This window comes from Ranitomeya imitator, chromosome 4 (genome assembly GCF_032444005.1).
Source record: "Ranitomeya imitator isolate aRanImi1 chromosome 4, aRanImi1.pri, whole genome shotgun sequence".
NCBI lineage: Eukaryota > Metazoa > Chordata > Amphibia > Anura > Dendrobatidae > Ranitomeya > Ranitomeya imitator.
The window spans coordinates 61,759,044-61,769,850 of record NC_091285.1 but is presented as its reverse complement, the minus strand read 5'-3'; positions in this window follow the sequence as shown (position 1 = coordinate 61,769,850).

Below are 10,807 nucleotides of genomic sequence, written 5' to 3'. Positions count from 1 at the left end.
ATTTTTGTCAGTGGGTACAGGCAGGCAGACCAAACTGTGAGCCTCAAAGATTTCCATTGAAATGTGCTAAATATTCCACTTTTTTTCTTTAGAAATTAAATAATAATAATTTTCCTCCTACTGTGCCAACATATTCTGCAGCACTTTACAAATCGGTTGGGACAGGTATAGACAAAATAGGACATTACAAAGTAAGTCATAACACATAAGAAACCTACAAGAAACAAAATGAGCAAAAACCCTGTTGTAATTAAATAAGTAAAAGGCAAAAGTGCATTTAAAGGGAACCTGTCACCCCCAAAATCGATGGTGAGGTAAGCTCACCGTCATCAGGGGCTTATCTACAGCATTCTGTAATGCTGTAGATAAGCGCCCGATGTTACCTGAAAGAGGAGAAAAAGAGGTTAGATTATACTCACCCAGGGGCGGTCCTGCTCCGATGGGTGTCTCAGGTCCGGAACAGCGCCTCCCATCTTCATTCCATGACGTCCTCTTCTGGTCTTTATGCCGTGGCTCTGGCGCAGGCATACTTTGTTGAGGGCAGACAAAGTACGCCTGCGCCGGAGCCGTGGCATGAAGACCAGAAGAGGACGTAATGGAATGAAGATAGGAGGCGCCGGAGCGGACCTGAGACACCCATTTGACCGGACCGCAGCGGGACCGCCCCTGGGTGAGTATAATCTAACCTCTTTTTCTCCTCTTTCAGGTTACATAGGGGGCTTATCTACAGCATTACAGGAATTCTGTAGATAAGCCCCTGATGACGGTGAGCTTATCTCACCATCGATTTTGGGGGTGACAGGTTACCTTTAAATAACAGAGTTCTTGGTGATACTGTTTTTGATCAAAAATAGCATAAAAGCCATCCCACCGCGACAAGGTGTCTCTGATTGGAAGAAGTCAAATATATAATAGAAATCAATTTATATTCCTTCTGTATGATCTTTTAGGGAAAAAAAATCAAAATATAATGAGCAAAATTGAAGTAAACTAATGTATTTTAGGTGCTATATGTTAAAAAAAATTTCATCTAGAATTGGTTGACAGTCCATCTGTAATTGTCTTTGTTGAACGTGTTAAACATTTTGTAATTAATTTTGTCACTTGTACCATGATTTGTTCATAATTTTTAATAATGAAATTACAAACCTTCATAATGACTCTAACTAAATTGTAGAGCAAATCAGTGTAAGAGTGCATTTCCATTGACACAAAAAGTGGAATTCTTGTTTGTCGATTATCGGCCTGTCTAAATAGGCCATAAGTCACTCAATGAATGAGCAAATGGCTTATTTATTGGGTGAAATTTTTTTTAAGCCTGATTAAAAATAGTCATTCTTGGAAGCACATTGTGCCTGGTAAATCGGTGATGTTCTACTGATGATCATATTAAAGATCTGTGGACATTGAAGTTTGAGCTAAACAGGATATTAAACAACCACATTGGCTTGCATGCAGCTGATTGGCAATTGTTTAACAGCCGTGATCTAAGTTTTGCCTATTTTGTAAAGGATAGTCTCCCACACATTGATTACTTTTTTTATCACAATGAGATGCAAATATATATAACATATATATTACAGATGAGCAGATTGATCCCCTGAGGATCGACTTTGAATAAAATTTATTGGAATTCACAGGCCCCCATGAATTTAAACAAGCTGCAATTTGATCCACAAAGCTCACAAAAAAAATGCCTGGCGCCATTTCACACATGACTTTAGACTTATAGCGGGCTAATGATGTTTTGTGTGTCTCTGCGGGCACCTGTGACATCACAATGTCTAGTGGAGCCAATTAAGGGTATTATCAGACCTTGCATATAATACTAGGCAGTGAATCTAAGAGCCATTTTAGAATACATTTAGGGTAGAGCAAGCATATTAGATTGGGAAAGGGAGACAATCCTTAAAACATTTGTGAAATACTGTAGTCAATAATAGGTAATACATCAGTAATACAATAATAGTAAAACTGGCCATACATATTAGATGGCGGTCAGCCGAACGATGCCGACAGCCATCTCAGCCAACACTCCCATACACAGGAGATCTCACTCAACCGAACCTCTGTGTTCTCTATGAGAAAGACGCCAACTGACTCATCGGCTAATGTCTTATCTCAGAACAATGCGTTCGGCAGTCTGAAAATTGGACATGAATTTAAATATCTCTCTCAACCATCAGTCGGCCGGCACACCCTTACACATTAGACTGTCAGCCAAAAGTGTCGATTTCAGTGGGTTCAGACTTATAGTACTTCAAGCATTTTAATTGTGCAAAAATAACACATTTTCGAATCCAAACTGAACTCTTCAGTTAAAACACAGACAGGCATTAGAGATACATTAAATACAAATATAGCTTTAAATCACATATACATTTTATAAATAAAAAAGACCCGAGTCGTATGTGCTGCATTATAAACATATATGTCTTGATGCTAAGGCTATGTGTATTCCCTTGACCCTTTAATAAACTGAAGTAATTTTCAGAGAATTGTGGAAAAGGTAATACATATCTAATTAAATAAGCAAAATAATAATAGAGAAAATTTTCATATTAAATATCTTCAGTTGCTTTCTTTATTTATTCATTCATTTTTTTAGCAATTTTTTAGTAATTAAAGAAAATTATGATAAATCTGTAATGGAAACTTTTGAGCTCACAATTTTTTATCCACTGATGTTTTTTGTTGTATTCTCATGTATGTTTATATTGATAATGCTCATAATAGATATACATTATCTTAGTTTTAAAATGTCTTGGTAAACAAAATATTTTGTGGATGTAAAATATTTCCAAATTTGATGTTTGTTTCCAAAAAGTATGCATCTTTATAACAATTTCATAGAAAATTTCCAGTAAAAATACTTACCCTGAAATTTTCAGTGTAGTATTATTACATCTAGAAGAAGAGTCTAGTATAAAATATGGCACTTGGGAAAATGCAATTGTTCAATATGTTAAACTCTTTTCTTGACATTATGCAATATATTAACATCCATCATATATCATGAAATGTATAAAGCTATATTAGCTCAATTCACTATAAAGCATGGTGTGATAATTGATCAATGGTACACATACTTAAGAAAAATCCATGTATTTTTAATCAATGTTAGAGATGAGTAAATCAATTTGAGGCTAATGGAATTTGCCTTGAATTTCACGAAACATTCTTTGTTCGCTTTGTGTGAATCCAGCTAAATAGTGCCTTGCGAGCCACCATTTTGCTGCATTCAAAAGAATATGGAATAGACACCGTCTCTGCCAGGTCCACTCCAGGTCCTCCTAGTCCCTACCTAGTATTCAACCAAAGCAAGTTTCTGGTCTTCTTTATAGGTCCCTTCCAGTCTTCAGCACCTCCACTACTGACTAATCCTTGAAATGCCTTGTGAGACCTCATGGGGCTGAAAGTCCATAGAGGAAAATATGGCAAATTCGATATAATAAATTTGAAGTAAATCAAATTTTCTGAACAAATTAGTGAGAAAATCTATTATTTCAACAGATTTGCTTATCCTTATCAATGCCTATAAAACATTTTAAAGGGAATTTGACACCAGGTTTGGCCGATAAGAGATACGGCCATCAGCTTTCAGGACTGATATACAGCATTCTATAATGCTGTATATATGCCCCCAACCCGACCTAGAAGAGAAGGAACATAACTTTTCTTATACTGGTCTAGTCCAATGGTCGTCGCAGGTCTTAGTTCGTCGCCTCCCTTCTCCTTGCAATGTCACCCTCCTGCTTGCTTCGTGTGAATGATGCATCTCCTTGGCACCATCCTGTGCAGGCGCACCTTTCTCTGCCCTTTTGAGGGAAGAGCAAAGTACTGCACTGCGCAGGTGCCGGGAAAGGTCACATAGCCGAGGAGACTGTGTGGATGACGAAGGCACAAGTCATCCACACGAAGCAAGCAGTAGGACGGGGATCGTAAGAAGATACTAGACTAGTTCAGGGCATTACCCTGGCGACTTTGCGCCACACTCCCTAAGACTGACTTGTCTCTTTATTCATACTCATAGCCAGGGTTGAAAGAAGACATCATGGACCAGCTTAAAACTAGTCAGGCCAAACACATGGACCATACACAACTGTAATAACACAACAAAACTTTGATTAATGCTAGCCATGGTTCAGGCAACATGAATTTGCAGTCAGTTTCCCTTTAAGAAAAGTTTATTTGGTGTAAATATGCACATTTACTAATTTATGTAATTGTGGAACAAGTTCTATATATTCCATCATAAAGCATGTGTATTAGGGGATGCAATGTACACTACTGAACAGTGCTAGGTTACGCTAGGTGTATGTAACACACTGACATTTTTGTTCAACATTACTTTAAAATAATTTGAATCAAGTTCAATTTAATCTTTATCCTCCTTTTTTGTAAAACCTTTGATATTGATTTAAAAACCTTTAAAAATGCAGTCTCAGTATAGCTTGGATTTGGCATATTTTACCCACCCTATATTTCAGAAGCAGAAAAGTACAAGTTCGATAGGGTAATACGATAGACGTCATAGCACAAAAGCATAAAAACAGTTAGGTTTCAGCCTCTGAGGACTTTTTTTTACTGAACATAGAATAAACCGGATACTCCAACATTCTTACAATATGTTTGTTCTTCGATATTTTTTTTACATTGTTTATAGAAATTTAAATACATTTTTGTCATTTAATTAAGAAGCAATACTGCACTAAAAATATGTTTATCATGAGGGCTTCCATATATACTGATTTCTAAATTTCCCCAAAGTTTAAGTTTGTCTATTACAATTACATTCAATCATTCTTTCATTTTAAATCTTTTAAATATGCAATGAGTAAAAAACACGCACAAGTGGTTTCAAGTCTTCGAAAGAAGAATTAGCATTTTGTCAATATCGACAACAAAAATTACAAACACATTTTGGAAATGGTTTACATCCACAGAAGTTGGTATACAGCATCATTCATTGCCTTTAAGGTGTCATTTTCATATTATATGCATTTAATGATTTTTTTTTCCCATTGGTTTAAGAAAAAAATGCTAATAGAAAGTAAATTAAATTTCGTCTTCATAAAAAAAGACTGCCAGCCTCATAAAGAATGGGGTAGTAAACATATGATTGTAAATGAGTAGCGCATAAAAGATATTTTCTTGAATTTATTGCAGACAGTTGCAGCATGTAAATATATAACAATGTTGGCTAGTGTGTAATTCTTGAATTCAAAGATATAAATAAAGATCTAAATTAAAAGAAGCATTATTATGTAATTTATTGAAACAGAAGCTGTGAATTATAGAAGACTTCTCGAGGAAACACAACATTACACTTTGCCTAATACAGACTGCTGCTATGCATTCCCTCTAGTGCTGGATCTGATTTCTCTGGACACAAACAACAAAAAAAAAAAACACATGGGAACTAATAATACATGTTAACATTTTGTTTTTGAAGAGTATTCCTTAAAAATAAAAGGAAAAGTTAAAGTTATGTTTGATGGCACCAGTTAATACAAACTGTAACTGCTTCGCACCAAAATGTATTCTCTTTCGATATTATGCAGACATCCGTGCAACATGGTCCAAGCACGGACCGCAATGCATGAACTGGCCATGAGACTCCTCACCTGAGTTTTACAACTCAGATCTATGAGGCTTTCACGCTCACGTCAGGAGACCCCACAGCCAGTTCATGCATTGCGGGCCATGCTTGGATCATGTTCCAAGGACTTCTGTACGAGCCCTTAGTCGGTAGTACTGCCATGTGCAGTAGCTTTCTAAATTTGCAACATGTCAGTAGGTTTCAGGCAGTGATGAAGGCCAAAGGTGGATTTACAAAATACTAAAGATTAAAATTTAGATTTTTAGGAGCAAAACAGTAACAATGCAGTGACATGACAATAATCTGCATAGCTAATCATATGCTAAATAGTTGCAAGTCAAAGTTATGAATGAGATAGCCTAGATGATTGTCTATAAAATGATGGTAGTCTCACGTTCGAAACCATAATGGAGGATGAGATATGAAGCCTGAAAGTCAAACATTGAAATTGTTACCCTTTTGCTTGTCAGTGTATGGAAATGTGCAATTAAGTATGTGTCCCACACAAAAAGTAATTAAAAAGATTAATGTTTCATGAAAAGTGAAAAGCCCATCAAACACCTGACCTCACCAATGCTTTGTCAGGAGTGGTTGCTGGGGAGGTAATGCAAGCTTTTTAAAGTATAATCGATGAAAGAGATGCATCAAATGACAACAGGTGAAATCAATACAGACAAACCCCACATGAGCTCAGCTCAAGTCACATTCCTTAGTCCTGCTCTGCGCATGTGCCTCAGCCTGGCATTGCAGTCTCTTCATGCCGTGGCTTTCACGTGACCCTTGTCATCTGACCTCCGCATCATTAAATCTAGTCACATGACTGTGATTTTGACCATCAAGTTCTTCTGTTTATTGGCGCTACGTTCTGACACAAGTGATTATTCTAATCTAATGTAACATTTTTTGGTATTCTAATCTAATGTAACATTTTTTGGTCGCTGCAATACCTCAAGATGCTGTAAGCTACCAAAACTTATAATTATCTGCACATAGAAAAAAAAAACTTACCATGAGGAAACTGCCTAACCAAGCCCAGTCTGATAACAAATGCACTGACAGGATGCAGCCGGCCTCAATTACAGGTGCTTCTTACAAAATTAGAATATCATCAAAAAGTTAATTTATTTCAATACAAAAAGTGAAACTCATATATTATATAGAATCATTACAAACAGAGTGATCTATTTCAAGTGCTTATGTCTGTTAATGTTGATGATTATGGCTTATAGCCAATGAAAATCCAAAAGTCATTATCTCAGAAAATTAAAAAAATTAGCATAAAAACCTGCAAAGTCTTACTAACCATTTAGAAAGGTCCCTTAGTATGTTTCAGTAGGCTCCACAATCATGGGGAAGACTGCTGACTTGACAGATGTCCCGAAGGCAGTCATTGACACATTCCACAAGGAGGGTAAGCCACTAAAGGTCATTGCTAAAGAAGCTGACTGTTCACAGAGTACTGTTTTCAAGCATATTAATGGAAAGCTGATCGGAAGGAAAAAGTGTAGTAGAAAAAGGTGCACAAGCCACCGCAATAATCATAGTCTTGAAAAGACTGAAAATTGAAGATTGAAAATTAGGGGGAGATTCACAAGGAGTGGACTGCTGCTGGAGTCATTGCTTCAAGAGCCACCACACACAGACATATCCAGCACATGGACTCCAAGTGTTGCATTCCTTGTGTCAAACCACTCATGACCAGTAAATAGACAAAGCCAAAAGCATTTTACCTGGGCCAAGGAGAAAAAGAACTGGACTATTGCTCAGTGGTTCAAGGTATTGTTTTCAGATTAAAGTAGATTTTGCATTTCATTTGTAAATCAAGGTCCCAGAGTCTGGAGGAAGAGTGGATAGGCGCACAATTCAATCTGCTTGAAGTCTAGTGTGAAGTTTCCACAATCAGTGATGCTTTCGGGAGCCATGTTATCTGCTGGTGTAGGTCCATTGTGTTTTATCAAGACCAAAGTCAGTTGAGCCATCTACCAGGAAATTACAGAGCGCTTAATGATTCCCTCTGTTAACAAGCTTTTTGGAGATGGAAATTTCATTCTCCAGCAGGACTTGACACTTGTCCACACTGCCAAAAGCACCAATACCTGGTTTTAAAAACAGCAGTATCACTGTGCTTGATTGACCAGCAAACTCGCCTGATCTTAGCCCCATAGAGAATCTATGCTGTATTGTCAAGAGGAAGATGAGAGACACCAGACCCAACATGCAGATGAGTTGAAGGCTGCTATCAAAGCAACCTGGGCTTTCATAACTCCGCAGCAGTGCCACAGGCTGATTGCCTCCATGCCATGCCGCATTGATGCAGTACTTGATTCAAAAGGAGCCTCAATCAAATATTGAGTACATTTCCTGAACATGCATTTCAGTAAGCAAACATTTCAGATTTTAAAATAATTTTTTAAGCTGGTGCTATAATGTATTCTAATTTACTTAGATAATGAGTTTTGGGTTTTCATTGGCTGTAAGCCATAAGCATCATCAGTAACAAAAATAAACACATGAAAATAGATCCCTCTGTTTGTAATGACTCTATGATATATGAGTTTCACTTTTTGTATTGAAGAACTAAAACAAATTAACTTTTTGCTGCTATTCTAATTCAGTGAGAAAGACTTGTATATAGGCTGGGGCAGCACAGGTGCAAACTACTGATAAATACAGCCACCCACAACCTACCAAACTATGGAAGGGGTGGCTGCCTAGTAGGAAAAATGCACACTAATAGGGCTTGAATAGGACACCATTCACATAGACATGTGTGATGCAAGGTGTCTGGTACGCAGCCAATTGATTACGCCCAAAATTTTATAATAGGTGGGCTGCTTAGAACAAGAAACTTACACCAAAATAGGACTGACGCCCCAGTATACCAGCTATCAAAAAGAGGCCCAGCTGCATTCTGCAAAAAGATGGTAAAAAGTGCAAAAAAGATGAAAAGATAATAATGCATGTGATAACTACATTAAATGAGGTATTGGTTGATATTTTGGCCAAAGTAAAGAAGCTTGCAACCCTTGCCAAATGTCCTCATACTTGCGAGTCCTAAATCTAAACATCTTTAACAAATACACTGACAGAATGCAGCCAATATCCATTATATAGGCTGGGGGCAGCACAGGTGCAAACTACCAATAAAAACAGCCACTCACTCTTTATTAAGAGTCCCTATTTGCAAGTTTATATTATCTACAACTTGGGTCAAACTCTTCTGTCTGATAGGAACCGAGTCAATTGCACGAATGGAAATGGGTCTCACCAGCATCCTACCAATCAGACCATGGGTCTGAACAAAGCAATAATCCACCAATTGACTCCAGCTCCACTATCCACAAGAACCAGAGTAGTGTCAGTTTCCCCACCAACCACCACTTCAGCTGAAATGGTGAAATGGGACTTAAAGGTGGAGGAAATGTACACACCCTTGTCACCTTCCTCCACACAACCAGGGGAACGTAGCTTTTTGAGATGGAGTACCAACTTTGGCATGGGATGGGATTGGAAGACATTGATATAATGATCAGTCAGACAACAGAAAAAACATGCCCCCATCCCACGGTGAACCACAGGCAACCTAGCTTGAGAGAAGACTCCTCCCACCAGTATGGGTTTGTCTGCCTGCATATGTGTGTCCTTCTCCCTGGAAAAAACAACAGGAGGTAAATTTAGTGTATGTCTCTTACTGAGGCATTTATCCATCTGGATAGCAAGGGACACGGTGACCTCCAGTGACCCAGGAGTAGCATATTGCACCAGAGTATCCCGGAGCTGAGCTGACAGACCCTGACAGAGCAGGGTCATTCCACTGAGTCAGTTGCCGATCTCCAAAACACTGAGCAGTACTCCTCAGCTGGTTTGCCTCCCTGCTTGATTTTATGGAGTCTAGACTCAGCCAGGGAGACCCCATCAGGATCCCCATATACCAGGGCCAATGCCATGAAAAACATGGCCACCGATCGCACAGATAGTGAATCGGTCAGCAGTGAGAAAGCCCAGAATTGGGGATAATTCAAGAAGGGAAACCACAATCCCACATGCTATTTGTCACTCCCTGAGGAATGAGGGCTAAGCCTGAAATATAATGTACAAGCTTCTTTGAAAACCATAAATTTATTTCTCCCTCCAGAGAATCTGTTAGGGAGAGATATTTTGTGTTCCAGCTGAGCCAGGGCATGAGCCAAGACCAAGAACCCAGACACTTGCTGAAGATGCTGCACCACTGGAGACAGCAACTCCGTAACCTCACCCTTGGGGGTATGGATCAGGCAAACAAAAGCCTCTGCTTGAGCCATAGGTTCTCTAGAAAATAATATGTTTTGGTAATAATATCTCGCACAAACACGGGGGAGTCCGGCGGACAGCACAACATAAACCAACAATGGAATGGAATAAGGAGAGGAAAGCCCCAATGATAGAGAGCGAGGGATGGAACATCTCCTGACTCCAACCTGTGCCTATCCCAAAGCACATCTAATGCCCTAAGCAGGTCCTTCTTCCAGCTGCCGTCATGTGCCTAATCCCTATTTGTCACCTAAGTATTCCCTTGTTAAAGGGAACCTGTCACCCTGAATATCGCGGGTGATGTAAGCCCACCGGCATCAGGGGCTTATCTACAGCATTCTGTAATGCTGTAGATAAGCCCCTGATGTTACCTGAAAGAGGAGAAAAAGACGTTATATTATACTCACCCAGGGGCGGTCCTGCTGCTGGTCAGGTCAGATGGGCATCTCCGGTCCGCTGCGGTGCCTCCTATCTTCATTACAAGACGTCATCTTCTGATCTTCAGCCACGGCTCTGGCGCAGGCGTACTTTGCTCTGCCCTGTTGAGGGCAGAGGATAGTACTGCAGTGCGCAGGCGCTGGGCCTCTGACCTTTCCGGCGCCTGCGCACTGCAGTACTATCCTCTGCCCTCAACAGGGCAGAGCAAAGTATGCCTGCGCCGGAGCCGTGGCTGAAGATCAGAAAATGATGTCTTGTAATGAAGATAGGAGGCGCCGCAGCGGACCGGAGACGCCCATCTGACCTGACCAGCAGCGGGACCGCCCCTGGGTGAGTATAATATAACGTCTTTTTCTCCTCTTTCAGGTAGCATCAGGGGCTTATCTACAGCATTACAGAATGCTGTAGATAAGCTCCTGATGCCGGTGGGCTTACCTCACCCGCGATTTTCGGGGTGACAGGTTCCCTTTAATGCAC